We start from the raw sequence: 17,713 nt of genomic DNA on the forward strand, positions 1-17,713 counted from the left end.
TGGTGGTGGTGGTGATGGTGATGATGGTGATGGTAATGTGGGTGTTGATGATGGTTGATGGCGATGATGATGGTGATGATGGTGGTGGTGGTGGTGGTGATGATGTCAATGATGGTGATGGTGGTGATGATAATGCTGGTGATGGTAATGAAGGTGTTGATGATGGTTGATGGTGGTAGTGATGGTGATGATGATGATGGTATTTATGGTTATGTCGATGATGATGGTGATGATGGTGATGATGATGGCAATGATGGTGATGGCAATGATGATGGTGATGGTGGTGGTGATGGTGATGATGGTGGTGGTAATGTGGGTGTTGATGATGGTTGATGGCGATGATGATGGTGATGATGGTGGTGGTGGTGGTGGTGATGATGTCAATGATGGTGATGGTGATGATGATAATGCTGGTGATGGTAATGAAGGTGTTGATGATGGTGATGGTGGTGGTAGTGATGATGATGGTGATGATGGCGATGGTGGTGATGGTGATGGTTGGTGGGATGATAATGATGCTGATGGTAATGAGGTGTTGATGATGGTTGATGGTGGTAGTGATGATGATGATGATGGTATTTATGGTTATGTTGATGATGGTGGTGATGGTGGTGATGGTGGTGGTGATAATGATGGTGATGGTAATGAAGGTGTTGATGATGGTTGATGGTGGTAGTGATGGTGATGATGATGGTATTTATGGTTATGTTGATGATGATGGTGATGGTGGTGATGGTGGTGGTGATAATGATGGTGATGGTAATTAAGGTGTTGATGAAGGTGATAGTGGTGATGGCGATGATGATGGTGATGATGGCAATGGTGGTGGTGATAATGATGGTGATGATGGTGATGGTAGTGGTTGTAGTGGTGATAGTGATGATGGCGTTGGTGGGTGATGGTTATGATGATGATGATGGTAGTGTTGATGGTGATGGTAGGTGGGATGATAATGATGCTGATGGTAATGAGGTGTTGATGATGGTTGATGGTGGTAGTGATGGTGATGATGGTGATGGTATTTATGGTTATGTCGATGATGATGGTGATGGTGGTGATGGTGGTGGTGATAATGATGGTGATGGTAATGAAGGTGTTGATGATGGTGATGATGGTGATGGTGATGATGGCGATGGTGGTGCTGATAATGATGGTGATGGTGATGATGACGATGGTATTTATGGTTATGTCGATGATGGTGGTGATGATGCTAATGGTGGTGGTGATAATGAATGTGTGATGGTGGTGGTGGTGGTGGTGATGGTGATGATGGTGATGGTAATGATGGTGGTGGTAATGATGGTGATGGTGATGATGATGATGATGATAGTGGTGGTGATAATGATGGTCATGGTAATGAAGGTGTTGATGGTGATGGTGGTGATGGCGATGATGATGGTGATAATGGTGATGGTGGTGGTGATAAGGATGGTGATGGTAATGAAAGTGCTGACGGTGATGGTGGTGATGGCGATGGTGATTTATGGAGACGATGGTGGAGGTGACAATGATGGTGATTGATGGTGATGATGGTGGAGGTGATAATGATGGTGATGATGGTGGTGGTGATAATGATGGTGATGATGGTGGTGGTGATAATGCTGGTGATGATGGCGTTGGTGGTGGAGGTGATGTTGATAAGGATTGCTCGTGCACGGGGAATCTGAGCCTTCTCTCTGACGGCTGTCCTTGATGCTAAAATACGCGTCTGTGTGGAGATAGTGGAAGTGTTCTCGAACGAGGTAGGAGCGGTGTTGACACAAGGCAGTGAATGCACCGAACGCCAGTGAATCAACTACTTTGAAATCATGAGATGTAGATCCATTTTAAAAAGAGAGAGGAAGGAGGCAGCTGCCTGCCGCCACACCCCCACCCTTGACTTCCTCATCCCAGGCTATAAACACTGTCTGCCCGAGTGTTTGCTGAGCCTGCCAGCTCCTGCAGGTTCTGAGTCACGCTCACAGGAAGCTAGCAGAACGGGTGTTGCTGAGGTCCTCTCACCACAAGGTGCCTGTCCCCACCACGGGTGGCTGATTTCCTTTCCAAGCTCGGCTCCCTTCTAAATAAACACTGCCCTTGCCATTTCTAAACAGCCATGCAAATGATGGACGGCAGGCTCTGGGCACCGGAGTGGGACTGGGGATGCTGGCTTTGTGCAGCCTCCCTCCCATCTGTGGCTTTTTAAAAAATTAATTATTAATATTCCTTTATTTATTTGCTGCACCAGGTCTTAATTGTGGCATGTGGGAACGTTCCTTGCAGCATGTGGCCTCTAGTTCCCCAGCCAACGATTGAACCCAGGCCTCCCGCATTCGGAGCACGGACCACAGAACCACCAGGGAAGTCCCCCTGGTTCAGACTGTGATTGTCAGGTCATGAGATGCCTTGCAACTGGGCTGATCTGTGAAAACATCACTCTCTGTCCACACTTTTTGTCCTTGCTTAGTCACTCCGCCGTGTCCAACTCTTTGCAACCCCGTGGACTGTAGCCCGCCAGGCTCCTCTGTCCATGGGATGCTCCAGGCAAGAACACTGGAGTGGGTTGCCATTTCCACCTCCATTGTCCACATTGCTGTTCATTAAAATGGACCACACAAGAGAGCGGATAGGGAACCAGACAGGATACCGGGGCCCAGAGATGCTTTGGAGACAGGAGGGAAGTGTCGGGCTCAGGAAGCTCACTGAAGAGTAGAGAAGATATTGATGAGCACAGACATTCCTGGGGGACCAGAGACTTTGGGGACTGGAGAAAAACTGGGGGGCAAAATATTACTGGGGGGCAGGAAAGCAGAGTGATTATTGGGGGACAGAGAGAACATTGGAAGGCCATAGCCTTTGGGAGGCCAGACAGGTTATTGGGGGACCCAAATATTATGGAGGGAACAGAGATATTATTGACGCACTAGAGACTTTGGGCATCAGGGGAAATACTGGGGACCAGACACATTATTGGGAGAACTGAGAGGTTACTGGGGGGCCAGAGAGAATCTTGGGGGACAGAGAGATGATTGGAGAACCCAAATATTTGGGAGGGATCAGAGGCATTATTAGGGGACCAGAGACTTTGGGGGACCAGGGAGATCACCGCGGGAGTAGAGAGGATATTTGAGACCAGAAATTATTGGGGAACTCAAATATTATGGAGGGGCCAGATACATTATTGAGGGGGGCAGAGAAAATACTGGGGCGCCAGCTATATTATTGAGGGGCCCAAGATATTACTGGGGGCCAGAGACAATATTGGGGAATGGAGATCACTGGGAGACAAGAAAGAATGCTCAGGACCAGAGAGACTATTGTGGAACCCAAAGGTTTATGATGGGACCAGAGACATTAATGGGGTCCAGATATATTATTAATTTGGGGGGACAAGAGAGGATATTGGAGGAGAAATGACGTGGGGCACAGAGGAAATATTAGGCAACAGAAAGCTCATGCGAGGGGCAAGCGAGATTCCTGGGGACACCTGGCCAAATGCCGGCTTCACTCTCGATCACACTGGCGAATCCCTCACGGGTCTGCAAGACGGCCAAGCACACTTTCCCCGAGAACTGTGAACAGGCCACGTGTGTCCGGAGCGACCCCACCTCAGAGGGTTTGATCTCTGCCCGAGCCCGGCACACTGATGAGCCTCAGATCCTCTTCTTCTTTTTTTCTCTTTGTTAACCCTGAAAGTGGTTTCCATTTTGCTCAGAGCATCAGAAGACTTCCCTAGTGTTTGGGTCCTTGGTCCTCAGACTCGGGGGAGGGAGGGGGGGTGCAGGGGGACCCATCACCCCAGGCCACGTGCCGGGGCTTTCCCGGGGGTGGGTGGGGCGAGGGCTGACATCTGCGGGGCTCTTGAGGCTCATCCTCGGAGCTCCCTGCCACCCCGAATGTCCAGCTTCACCACCGCTGAGCATAAGCCAGCTGCCCGTCCACACCCCAGCTGCTCACCTGTTCACCAGATGTGCACAGATCTCCTTGCATCGCCTGCTCACCACTCACCTAGCACCGGCCCCGTGTCCTTTCCACCCACCTTTAGTGTCCAGCTGCTGAGTGTGGGGTGACCAGCAGTCTCGTTTTACATGAAAAAACTCGGAGGTGGGACACAACTTTAGGGGCTGAAACGCAGATAGCCCCAAGCAATGGAAATAATTTCTCCCCCGGGTGTCGAGGGCTGAATTGTGGCCCCTCCAACACACGTCCGTGTCCTCAGGCCCAGAACCCAGGAATGGGACTTTGTTTGCACAGAGGGGCTTTGCAGACCCTTTGATGACGGAGTGAAGGGTCTGAGATAAGGTCCTCTTGGATGGCGGGTGGCCCTAAACCCAGGGTCAGGGTCCCTATGAGACACAGAAGAGGAGAGACATGGACCCAGAGGAGAAGCCGCGTGGAGACGGAGGCGGAGACGGGAGGGGGGCGGCCACCAGCCCAGGGACAGATGCCTGGAGCCCCTGGAAGCTGGAAGAGGCGGGGAGGACCCTCCCCTGGAGACTCTGGACAGAGCTGCCTGCCCTCTCTCTCTCTGGGAATCCCGAGTGGGTCTATCTAACTGCAGCTCATGGACGCCCACCTGGTTAAACAGGGACCCGACCCCACCACATAGGCTGGGACATCGAGGGACACTGGGGGCGTCTTCACATTCCAGGGCACTCCCAATAGCGTTGTCATGGAAACTCAGAGTCCGTCGTATCACACCGAGTGGGTCACGACCCAGGCCAGCTTCCTTGTCCTCGGCACTGTGGACATTTGGGGCCAGACTGGGGGCCTGATGGGGGCCATCCTCTGTGCGGTGGGGTGTGGAGCAGTGTCCCATCACAGTCTCCACCCACCACGGGCCTGGAGCACTCCCTTCCCCAAGCGGTAGCCGCCAAACACGTGTGTCCAGGCTTTGTCATCGGTGCTGCTGGGGGTGCTCAACTCATCCCCAGTTGTGAAGTGCTGTGCTGGATGGTAGATAGCAAGGGATAGAAAGATAGATGGTAGATAGATATGGATGGATAGATGGTTGGATAGGTGGATGGATAGATGGGCGGATGAAGGGGTGGAGAGATGATGGATGGATGGATAGATAGATGAATGCATAGATACATAGATAAGGATGAATAGCTCAACAGATGGCAAATGAATGAAAAGACAGATGGGTAGAGGCATGGATAGATTTTAGATAGAAGATAGATGATAGGTAGACATAGATATTTAAGATGATACATAGATGGATGAATGATCGCTAAATGACAGATCATAATAGATAGGTGGATGGATGGATGGATAGATAGATATGGATTAATAGGTAGATGCATAGATGGATGGATGATTGGGTGAAGAGATATGGTGGATGGATGCATAGACATACACATGGATGGATGGACAGATAGATAGAAGATATGTTATCGGTAGATACAGATACTTAGATGATACAAAAATGGATGAATGATAGTTAAATGATAGATGATAATAGATGGATGGAAAATAGATGATAGATATGGATGAATAGAAAGATGGATAAATGGATGAATTATTGGATGAAGAGAGATGGTGGATGAATGGATAGATACATACACTTGGATAGATGGACGGATAGACAAGTGGATGAAAAGACGGATGGGTAGAGACATGGATAGATTTTAGATAGAAGATAGATGAATGGTAGATATAGACACTTAGATGATACATAGATGGATGAGTGATGGTTAAATGATAGACCATAATAGATAGCTGGATGGATGGATGGATGATAGACAGATGATGGATGGACACAGATATGGATGGATAGATGGATGAATAGGTAGATGGGTAGATGCGTGGACGAATGGGTGGAGAGATGATGGATGGATGGATGGATCAACACATAGATAAGGATGAATAGATGGACAGATAGACAAATGAATGAAAAGACAGATGGGTAGGTGTATGGATAGATTTTAGATAGAAGATAGGTGATAGGTAGATATAGATACTTAGATGATACATAGATGGATGAATGATGGTTAAATGATACATGATAACAGATGGATGGAAGGGTGATGGATAGATATGGATGAACAGAAAGATGGATAGATGGATTAATGATAGTTAAATGATACTTGATAACAGGTAGGTGGATGGATGGATGGAAGAAAGATGATAGGTCTATAGATACTTAGATGATTCCGAGATGGATGAGTGATTGTTAGATGCTAGATGATGATGGATACATACGTAAGTCTCTCGAGCTAGGTCAGAGTTTCTCAGACTCACCATTACTGACGCCTGGGGCTAGATGCCTCTCCGACACGGGGAGTCTGGCGCCCCGCTGCATTCCTGGTCTCCACCCACCACATGCCAGGAGACCCTCCCGGAGGTGATGGCAACCAGAAACAGCCACAGAGAGCGCTGAGTGTCCCCAGTGGGCGGGGGCGGCCTGATCACCCACGGCCAAAAGCCCTTGACCGCTGCAGGGCCCGCTTTAAATAGCCGCAGCTCGTGGACGGACGCAGCCCATGGTTTTGAGGGACGCTGATACTCGGGACAGCGGCCAGAAAATCAGCGTCAGTTGGATGGCGTCCAGTGCCGTGTGACCAAGAGCAGCCCTTGACTCTTGACCCAAAGCCACCGCCTCCGCGAGTCTGTCTGGGGCTCCATCGTGAGAATGGATCTGTAGACAGGCCCCGACCCCCCTGGGAAGCCGTGGAGGCAGGAGGGGAGGACCACGGGCCACCCGTAGCATCACGGTCCGGCCTCACCGTGAGAAGGTGTGTGCGTCTGTCTGGTGAGGCTGGCGGGACTCTGCTTCTTCCCCCACAGATTGAGGTTCATCCCCAGCTGTGTGTCTGACCATGGCCACCCCGTGACCTAATGACTAAACCTCAATTTCCTCTTCCATCAAACGAGAAAAACACCACTTTCTCATCACAAGGACGCCGCACACACACACAGAAAGAGCTTCTATAAATATAAAACTACACAGGCAAGAAGTGTCCACCAGCAAAACGGGTCGAACTGGCTCTTGAGAGGGTGTCCTTAGGTCTCCCGAGCCTCGGTCTAGAAACCCATACAATGGGTGTATCAGCAGTCCTTGGTCTTTAACGTTAAACCGGCTCTGTGACTCCGTCATGGGACACGGGGTAAATTAAGGACACGTTGGTTATGAGCTCAGTGATGGTTTTCTGGTCTTGAGGATTGGTGGGGTCCCAACGTTGGCCCACTGGGTCTCTAGATTAGAGACAGCGTATTCTGGGACTTCTCAGTCTCCATGATCATAGCTGTTTCCTTATAATATATACGGTATTGGCTCTGTTGCTCTGGAGAACGCTAATGTGCTGCGCTGTGCCAAGTCACTCAGTCGTGTCTGACTCTTTGCAACCCATGGACTGTAGCCCACCAGGCTCCTCTGTCCATGGGATTCTCCAGGCCAGAACACTGGAGTGGGTTGCCATGTCCTCCTCCAGGGGACCTTCCTGATCTAGGGATAGAATCCACGTCTCCTGCATTGGCAGGCAGATTCTTTACCAGGGAAGCTTCAAAGCTAACGCAAGTATTAAAACGATGGATGATTAGATAAATAGATCCATATTTATTTATAGATGATAGATAGATAGATTGATCATGAATGGTTAGATGGGGATGAATAGACACACAAATGGATGATAAATACATGATAGATAGATGTATATAGTACGTAGTAAAGTCGCTCACTCCTGTCTGACTCTTTGCGACCCCGGGTGTGGAGGGTGGGCTGTAGCCTACGAGGCTTCTCCCATGGGATTTTCCAGGCAAGAGTACCAGACTGGGTTGCCATTTCCTTCTCCAGAGGATCTTCCCCACCCAGGGATCAAACCCGGGTCTCCCGCATTGTAGGCAGACGCTTTACTGGTAAGTTCCAGTTCTGCTGGGTAGACCAGTAGTCTGAAGGCCCGGGGAAGCGATGATGTTGTAGGTGGCATCTGAAGTCTGTCTGGGGGCAGAATTCCATCTTCCTCAGACAACCTGTTTCTTTTCTCCAAAACCTTTCAACTGATTAGACGAGGCCCACTCATGTTACGACAGGTCATCTGTTTTGCTCAGAGTTCAACGATTTAAATGTGAATCTCGCCTTTAAAAAAAACACCTGCTCATCAACATCTGGACCAGTAACTGACCACATATATGGATATTGTGTGGAGATGGGCATGGCAACCCACTCCAGTGTTCTTGCCTGAAGAATCCCATGGACAGAGGAGTCTGGGGTGGGGGGGGGCTACAGTCCATGGGGTCACAAAGGGCTGGACACGACTGCAGCAACTTGGCATGCATGCATGAATATTGTGATGCGAGTTCGATCCCTGGATCAGGAAGATCCCCTGGAGAAGGAATTGGCAACCCACTCCAGTATTCTTGCCTGGAGAATCCCATGGACAGAGGGGCCTGGTGGGCTGCAGTCCACGGGGTCACAGAGAGTCAGACCCAGCTGGGTGCACACACCCACACGCGCATGGATATTGTAGACAAAATTCACTGTATTGGCTTGGTAGCAGTTTGCCTGGATTACATCAGGTCCCCAAGGCCCGACTTAAAGCTGACCCTGCCTCTCATGGCCTGGCCTGAATCCCAGGGTCCGACCAGCTCCCCCAGCCTCGGGCCTCCACAGGTGATCACGCCCCTTGGCTTCTGTGACCAGCCCTTTACTCCTCACACTGGGGCCCCCCGGGGTCACAGCCACTCCCCCAACCCTCCCTGTATCCACTCCTGTGGGTGTGGACGCTCGCAAGACATACCCATTGTCCCGGGGAACCACGTGTGTCCTGAAGACGGAAGCATCCAGGACTCTACTGTGATGCCTTTGAGTCACTGGGATGCGGTGATATTGTGTGGAGCTTCTGGTCACCATGGCAACCACGGAGCGGGGCTCTCTCAAGGGTCCTTTGGGGATCATCCAACAGGCCTCTTGCCTCGCGAAGAGCGTGAGCCCGTTTCTCCTCCCCGGATGGCAAACCTCCAGGCTCATCCTACAGGGGCTCAGAGCATGAGAGAACGTGTTTTCTTCTCCCGTACGAGTCTTTGTGTGGACGTGTTTTCTTTCCTTCCATTGTCCTCCCCAGATTAAAAAAAAAATGATGTTTTTTTTTGGATGTGCTGGGTGTTCATTTGCTGTGTGTGGGTTGTCTCTCACTGCAGCAGGAAGGGACTTCTCTCTAGTTGTGGTGTGCAGGCTTCTCCTGTTGCAAAGCTCAGGCTCCAGAACACGGGATCAGTAGTTTTGGCGAACGGGCTTAGTCGCCCTGGGCGGGGGGATCGAACCCCTGTCCCCCGCATTGGCAGGCGGATTCTTCACCAACAGACCACCAGGGAAGTCCAATCCCCTCGACTTTTATTGAGACCTAAGTGATCAGAACACTGTCTTGAGTGCAAAGTCTGCAGCGTGGCGGCTTGCTACCGCTTTATGGAGCAGGGTTTAAGAAGGAAAAACAAAGATGCTTCGGTGAGTGTCAGTCAGCACACGTTTCTGTTAGAAAGTTTAGAAATGCACGCTAACTCGCTCAGTCATGTCCGACTCTTTGCGACCCCATGGACTGTAGCCCTGCAAGTCTCCTCTGTCCATGTGGATTTCTTCAGGCAAGAATACTGGAGGGGGTTGCCGTTTCCTCCTCCAAGGGATCTTCCCAACCCAGGGATCGAATTCAGGTCTCCTGCATTGCAGGCAGATGCTTTCCTGTCTGAACCATTTATTCCACCACCACCCCCATCTAACCAAGGAGATTCTGAATGTTGTGGTCAGAGCCAAAGTGAAGACATCTTTTGTTTTGTCTTTAGAGATTCAGCAGATGTATCAGGACGGACAGGGTCAAATTTTTTTTTATTTCCCACCACGGTGGGAAACCCAGGGTCTTTGGCCGTCAGCGCCCCGAGGTGTTACGTGATGTTTGTCATGCCCTTCACGGAAAGATAAACATCTGCTTCCTACGATCTTATCACCTTCTCAACCATCAGCCCCTGGTCTCCTCTTGTCACCCAGGAAACCCAGCCCTTCTCCCCCGAGGGGCCCCGCCTCTTGGTTGTTGGAGATGGGGCCTCAAATTCAAAGTGTGCAGAGCACAAGTCTTCAATGGCTCAGAGCCCGCAGCTTAGCTAAATGGTCAGAGCTCAGAGAAAGGTCTCATGTTAGTTCACCCAGCGGGAAACCAACAGTGACCAGACGCCTAGTCCGTCACGCATCCTGCCGACCTGGGAACGCCAAAACGCCGCTGACTTAGCCGTGGGACCGTTAGGGGCCGAAATGTGCACCTTGGAAGTTCAGCTGGGGACCTTGTCCCCCCCAAGACCTCAGAATATGACCTTTATTTTGTTTTATTTTTGGAAATAGAGTGTTTAGAGAGCACAGTCTTTTAAGATCGTTTCTGCAGCACAAAGTGCTCTGAGGTGTGGTCCCTAATCCAAGGATCCTCCAGGCGGCTGAGTGGTGAAGAACCCGCCTGCCTATGCACGAGATGGGGGCTCAAGCCCCGGGTCTGGAAGATCCCCTGGAGGAGGAAATGGCAACCCCACTCCGGTATTCTTGCCTGGAGAATCCCATGGACACAGGAGCCAGGCGGGCTACAGTCCACGGGGTCGCAAAAGAGTCGGACATGACTGAGCCGCTGAGAAAGCACGTATGCACTCCAAGGGTCAGAAACCACGAAAAACAGTACACGGACAGACGTTCGTCTCAGGCTACTCCAGATTTCCTTAGCTACGTGCAGACACCGCAGACATAGTGATAATGTCCACGCACTTCCCAAACGGAACATCTCTTGGGCCTGCAGCAAACCTCATACATTTCAAAGGATGAAACACCCTGGGGACACGCGCTCTGATCCTCATGAGATTAGGCTGGAAACCGGTAGCTAAAGGAGGGCTAATGATCCTTCAAGGGCTGGGCGTTTCCAACTAACCCAAGGCTGGGAGAAAGAATCGTGACTGAAAGAGATGTTTCTCGAGAATGCCGCAGGAAGCAGAATGAGCTAAGTTTTCGTGCTCAGGCATGTCTAACGCTGTGCAGCCCATGGGCTGTAGCCCACCAGGCTCCTCTGGCCATGGGATTCTCCAGGCAAGAATACCGGAGTGGGTCACCATTTCCTCCTCCAGGGGATCTTCCCGAACCAGGGCTCGAAGCCCCATCTCCCGCGTTGGCCGGCAGATTCTTCAATGACTGAACCATCAGGGAAGCCTGTGACAATCTCTAGAGATTGGGCCCATCCATGGGCCGCAAATTTCATTCTTTTTTATGGCTGACTAATAGTCCACTGTGAATGCGTACCACGTCTTCTTCAACCACTCCTGTGTCAATGGACATTTAGTTTGCTTCCATGTCTTGACTGGAGAAGGCAGTGGCACCCCACTCCAGTACTCTTGCCTGGAAAATCCCGTGGCACGGAGGAGCCTGGCAGGCTGCAGTCCATGGGGTCGCGAAGAGTCGGACACGACTGAGCGACTTCACTTTCACTTTTCACTTTCATGCATTGGAGAAGGAAATGGCAACCCACTCCAGTGTTCTTGCCTGGAGGATCCCAGGGACGGGGAGCCTGGTGGGCTGCCGTCCATGGGGTCGCACAGAGTCGGACACGGCTGATGCAACTTAGCAGCAGCAGAAGCTTGTCTTGACTGTTTTGTAAAGTCATTCGTATTATTTTTTTAGGTTCTACATACCAGCAATTGTCTGTATTGCTCATATTTTGTATTTTTTTAGGTTGTACATACATACAAATATATTTGTCTTTCTCTGAATCATTTCACTTAGCACAAGAGGGGTGGTGTACTTGAGTGTTTCCGTGGGGATAGAATAGACATAGCATACAATTTACCATCTGATCCACGAGGGAAGCCCCCTGCGACTCAAAAATGCCCGCAAAGTCACGCTTCCTCATTTTAATGTTTTTAGCATTTCAACACGCAGCTACAGTCCCATGTGAATGAACAGTGAAGCAGGAGATGGCAACCCACTCCAGTATTCCTGTTTGAGCCGAGCAGAGGCAAACTGTCATATATGTGATGGATAATCAACAACGTCCTACTGTATAGCGTGGAGACTATATTCAATACCCTGTCATAAACCATAATGGAAAAGAATATGAACAAGAATGTATACATGTGTATAAATGAGTCACTCTGTTGAACAACAGAAATTAACACAACATTGTAAACCAACTATACTTCAAAAAAATAAAGAAATTAATAGAAGCCTAACTGACATACTAGCTGCATATGTGTGTGTGTGTGTGTGTGTGTGTGTGTGTGTGTGTGTGAGAGAGAGAGATTCGGTCGTGTCCGACTCTTTCGCGACCCCGTGGACTATAACCTGCCAAGCTCCTCTGGCCATATGATTCTCCAGGCAAGAATATTGGAGTGGGTTGCCATTTTCTCCTCCAGGGGATCTTCCCAACCCAGGGATGGAACCCGCATCTCTTGTGTCTCCTGCATTGGCAGGTGGGTTCTTTACCACTGCGACACCTGGGAAGCCAGGTACAGGATTTTATAAACCTTTAGCTGTGCAAATCTTCCTTTTCACTAAATGCATTGGAAGATCTGGACTGGGATTCACCTCCTCCAGGGACTAAATAACATCCAACACATTCTTTTACACAAAGGAAATCAACCCTGAATACTCACTGGAAGGACTGATGCTGAAGCTGAAACTCCAATACTTTGGCCACCTGATGGGAAGAACTGACTCATTGGAAAAGACCCTGATGCTGGGAAAGGTTGAAGGCGGGAGGAGAAGGGGACGACAGAGGATGAGATGGTTGGATGGCATAGCCGACTCGACGGACGTGAGTTTGAGCAAGCTCTGGAGTTGGTGATGGACAGGGAGGCCTGGCGCGCTGCGGTCCACAGGTTCGCAGAGAGTCGGACACGACTGAGCGACTGAACGACGACAAACTATTGTGTATGAAGCTGCACAATATGTTCATGCTGCTCTGATCAGTTTTCGCCTGAGGACCACTCATTGGGAAGAAACCTTTTAGCACTTCGGCCTGTGCAGCTACAGGAAGTGAAAACCATCTCGACGTGTCAACGCTAACGCCTATTTTTCTCGTCTTGAGTTGGACGAGGTGATAAGAGATGTGCCAATGTAGATTTTGGTGACATTAAATTTTGACTGCAAAAATGGTAAAAATGAAAGACAGGTTCCCACAGAGAAAGCAGTAAAGTGAACTTTAAAAGAAAAAAGATTTAAAGCAAAAAAGATAGGAATATTGCGATATTTTCCCCATCGTTTTTTCAAAGATTTTTTTTTTTTTTTGATGTGGAACATTTTTAAAGGCTTTATGGAATTTGTTCCAGTCTTGCTTCTGTTTTAATGTTTTGGGTTTTTTGGCCAAAAGTCTATCTGAGCTCCCAGACCGGGGGATCGAACCTGCACCGCCTTGGAAGGTGAGGTCTTAAGCAGTGGACACCAGGCAAGTCCCATCTTTGCCTACAGTTTCTCCACGGGCTGTTTCAGTGAATGATGGAGCATATTCCTCCTGAAAGAGTCAGCACGCCCTGAAAACCCTCACAACGGTCAGCTGGCAGTTGTATCTTAAAACAGCGTGTGATTCACAGTGTGTTGGAAAAGGCACATGCCTCCTTTAAAACGTAACGCATTAGCTGTGAATCTTGAAAATCTTCTCGCGTGCACAGAGAAAGTTATCAGGTCTCACGTTCCTTGCGGGGCTACAACAAAGGACCATGAACTGGCTCAGGGAGGCGGGCAGGGAGCTTAAAACCACTGGCATCCGTCAAACTCATCTTCCCAGACGCAGACGGGTGGCAACGCGGTCTGAGGAGGGGGATGTCTCCGCAGCAGCATAAAGAAGTCAACTCTGCTTTCATTGTGTACCTGGGTGTCTCTTTCCACCCAGCACTTGCCTGGAAAGTGCTCTGTTTCCCTGAGTCCAGAAGCGAAAGCCGGACAGAAGCTCAGAAACACGCAAAAGCCTGCAGGTCCCGGAGAGTCACGCTGCCGATGGCTCCCGGGCCTGACATTTCATGCTTGTCGGGAGTCATCTCCCGACACAGACAAAGCCGGGCCCAGCCCCGGACACTCCGGGGACGGTCTCACACCCCGGCACGCTGCTCTGTGGTCACTGGAGAAGGTCGAGGTTAGAAAAGTCCCTGCCTTGGACTTTCTTGGACTTTCCCCAGGCACGGGATGTGGATTTGATCTCTGGTCATGGACAGGAGGAGAAGGGGACGACAGAGGATGAGATGGTTGGATGGCATCACTGACTCCATGGACACGAGTTTTAGGAAGCTCCGGGAGTTGGTGATGGACATGGAGGCCTGGTGTGCTGCGGTCCATGTGGTTGCAGACAATCGGACAAGACTGAGCAGCTAACACTCTTGCCTCCCCTCCACTACTTAGACAGATGCTGAGGTGACTCGAGGCTACCTGGACAACCCAGGGTCATCTCCGAGCCCAGGGAAGCCCCAACGACATTGCTCGGGTAGCCACGTGGAGTCTCCACGCTCTGCACAGGGGACCAAAAGCTCATGCCAGAATCAGTGTAGAAATTCCCTCTCCGCCCCCCACCCAATCTACGAAGGTCTTTTATATTTCATCTTGATCACTTTTTGTAATCTTATGTGATTTGATTTTGCTTCGACTCTCTTACGTTATCCGTTATGAGAAGGCACTGAATGTAATTTCTTCTGCAGGAACTCAAGTGTTTATCTATTTTGTATGTGGTGGAGTCTGTCTGCTCATCCCAAACTCCTGATTTATTCCCCCTTCTGGGCTTCCCTGCTGGCTCAACGGTAAAGAATCCGCCTGCCAGTGCAGGAGACATACATTCGATCCCTGGGTCGGGAAGATCCCCTGGAGAAGGGAATGGCTACCCAGTCCAGTATTCTCACCTGGAGAATCGCACGGACAGAGGAGTGGGCTACCGTCCATGGGGTCGCAAGGAGTCGGGCACGACGTAGAGACTGACGTTTTCCCGTTCTTTCACTGGAGCTGCTACACAACAACCACAAACCCGTATTTTACATTATTCAAAATATTTTTCGTGTTACCTTATCTCATTTTATTTTGTTTTTGTTTTTCAGTGCGATTTTTAAGAACAGATTCTTAACTGCACCATATAATCCTGTTATCAGTGGGCACAAGGGCTTAGGCAGGTCGGACCGCCTGTAAGCGTTATTGCACAGGATCCGTGTTTTTGTGAGTTCCTCTCACTGGGCATCACGTCCTGAAGGTTCATCTCTGTTGTTGCCTGTATCACAGTCGCCTTCCTTTTTCACGGTTGCGTAATATTCCCCAGCACACATGGATCTCACTCTGTGTGTATCTAATCCTCAAACATTTAGCACTGGAGCCACCATATGATCTAGCCATCCCAGGTCTGGGTCAATGTTTTTGTTGTCCCTCAGTCATTAAGTTGCATCCGACTCTTTGCGACCCCATGGACTGCAGGACACCAGGCCTCCCTGTCCATCACCAACTCCCAGAGCTTGCTCAAATTCATGTCTGTTGAGTCAGTGATGCCATCCAAACATCTCATCCTCTGTCGTCCCCTTCTCCTCCTGCCTTCAATCTTTCCCAGCATCAGGGTCTTTTCCAATGAGTCAATTCCTTGTATAAGGTGGCCAAAGGATTGGAATTTCAGCTTCAGCATCAGTCCTTCCAATGAACACTCAGGACTGATTTCCTTTAGGATGGACTGGTTGGATCTCCCTGCAGTCCAAGGGACTCTCAAGAGTCTTCTGCAGCACCACAGTTGAAAAAAGCATCAATTCTTTGGCGCTCAGCTTTCTTTATGGTTGATTTCCTAAATAGTTCCTATTTAGCAGCTTTTCCAAAACAAACTAGTATTAAATATATTCCTGCAAAGCCTCATTCCAACTTGCTACACTTTCTTATCATCAACTAACTACTCTCGGGAAGTGATTCCTGAATCTGTTTTGGGGAGACTCACTTTGTTTTACACTTGTTTTTAGAAGAGGTACTATGAAAATGCGTAAAATCCCCTCTGGGGAACTCATCCACTGGCACCACCTCACCAGGGTCCCCACCGTGAAAAAGAGGAAGCTTTTCCAACGCGGGCGTTTCTGCCCCTGGGCTCCGAGGGTTTCGTAACAGTTTGCGCATTTAATTAAAGCGTTCAGCTGACAGATTACCGTTAACAGGCGGCCCCACTGTGTCCCTGGAGGGTTGGGGACGCTGTCTGTTGAAGGGCTGGTGGGCGGACGGGCGCTAGGGTCCCCGGGAGACACGGGGAAGCTGTCTTTTGACCCCGTTTCTGTGTGGACTTTCCCCCTCTGCAGGGGGCCGGGAGGGTCCTCCTCCAGCGCCCAGCTCGAGCCTACTCAGCTAGGACAGCCAACCTCCTTGCAGCCGCGTGAGTCAGGGGACCCGGGACGGGGCAGGGGGTTCCACGAGGGGGACAGTGTACCCCACGGAGGCCTCGGGAGGCGTGGGGACACAAGTGTCCATTTTAATGATGATGTTTATTAATGGGGTTCCCGGGGGCGCCCATGGGAAAGAAACAGGCTGCCAAGGCAGGAGATGTAAGACACGTGGGTTCAATCCGTGGGTGGGGAAGATGCCCTGGAGCAGGGCGCGGCGACCCACACCAGTATTCGAGCCTGGTGGGGTTGCGGTACATGGGGTTGCAGAGAGTCGGGCACGACTGACGCGACGTAGCTCACCGTTATGAATAATTGTGCCGAGGGGGCTCACATCACATCACGTTATCTTCAGGCCTGTGTGAGTGTAACCCGGGCATCGCAGAGCCGTAAGGGTTACTCGTGAGGTTTGCGGCCAGAGGACACAGGCTGTGACCGGGGCATGAGATGGGGGCTCTGGTGAGGGCTGAGGGGTCTGTGGAAACGCCCCCCCATCCTTCCACACCCTAACCTGCTGTTGTGATTGCTGTTGGGATGGATACGGTCGCTCTGATTTGAGCAATATGCCTAAGATCCAGAGGTGGGCGCGCATGGCTGACTGCAGTGCCTACCGCGGTGTCCAAGCCTTGGTCAAGGCAGAGGGTGAGGGGTCTGTGGACTTATGTATTCCCGCTGCGGCGTGCGGGGAGGCTGGTTCCTGGTGGGTGACTCATAACGGGTTTGGTGGGAAACAATGGAATCTAGACTTGAGTGAAGCAGCGGTGAAGGGAGAAAGCGGCACGTTGGGTCATCAGAAGTGTCGGGGCAGCTTCAGGAATGGCTTTATGCAGGGGCTGAGGTCGGCATTAATTCCCTGTCCGGTCCTGTTGTCTGTGAGCAAGGGGACACCAGGGGGCTGTGAACCAGATCAGCACGGGGACACGGGGACCCACACCAGGTCACACGGGGACACGGGGACGCACACCAGGTCACACGGGGACTCACACCAGGTCACACGGGGACACGGGGACTCACACCAGGTCACACGGGGACTCACACCAGGTCACACGGGGACTCACACCAGGTCACACGGGGACACGGGGACACACACCAGGTCACACGGGGACACGGGGACTCACACCAGGTCACACGGGGACTCACACCAGGTCACACGGGGACTCACACCAGGTCACACGGGGACACGGGGACTCACACCAGGTCACACGGGGACACGGGGACTCACACCAGGTCACACGGGGACACGGGGACACACACCAGGTCACACGGGGACTCACACCAGGTCACACGGGGACACGGGGACTCACACCAGGTCACACGGGGACTCACACCAGGTCACACGGGGACACGGGGACACACACCAGGTCACACGGGGACACACACCAGGTCACACGGGGACACGGGGACTCAC

General features: G+C 50.9%; 1 protein-coding gene across 2 annotated transcripts in view; it reads left to right on the plus strand.

The window, feature by feature from the left end:
• P2RY8 (P2Y receptor family member 8) overlaps positions 1-17,713 on the plus strand; it is a 54,954-nt gene that overhangs the window by 8,230 nt on the left and 29,011 nt on the right. The window contains exon 1 of one of the 2 annotated variants that reach the window (XM_070463840.1): positions 15,512-16,298. The exons of the other annotated variant lie outside the window; for it this stretch is intronic. The gene's annotated coding sequence lies outside the window, so the exon portion shown is untranslated. Of the gene's footprint in view, positions 1-15,511; positions 16,299-17,713 lie in introns of those variants that run through there. 2 annotated transcript variants of the gene reach the window in all.

The sequence above is a fragment of the Odocoileus virginianus genome, unplaced genomic scaffold (genome assembly GCF_023699985.2).
Source record: "Odocoileus virginianus isolate 20LAN1187 ecotype Illinois unplaced genomic scaffold, Ovbor_1.2 Unplaced_Contig_6, whole genome shotgun sequence".
Lineage (NCBI taxonomy): Eukaryota > Metazoa > Chordata > Mammalia > Artiodactyla > Cervidae > Odocoileus > Odocoileus virginianus.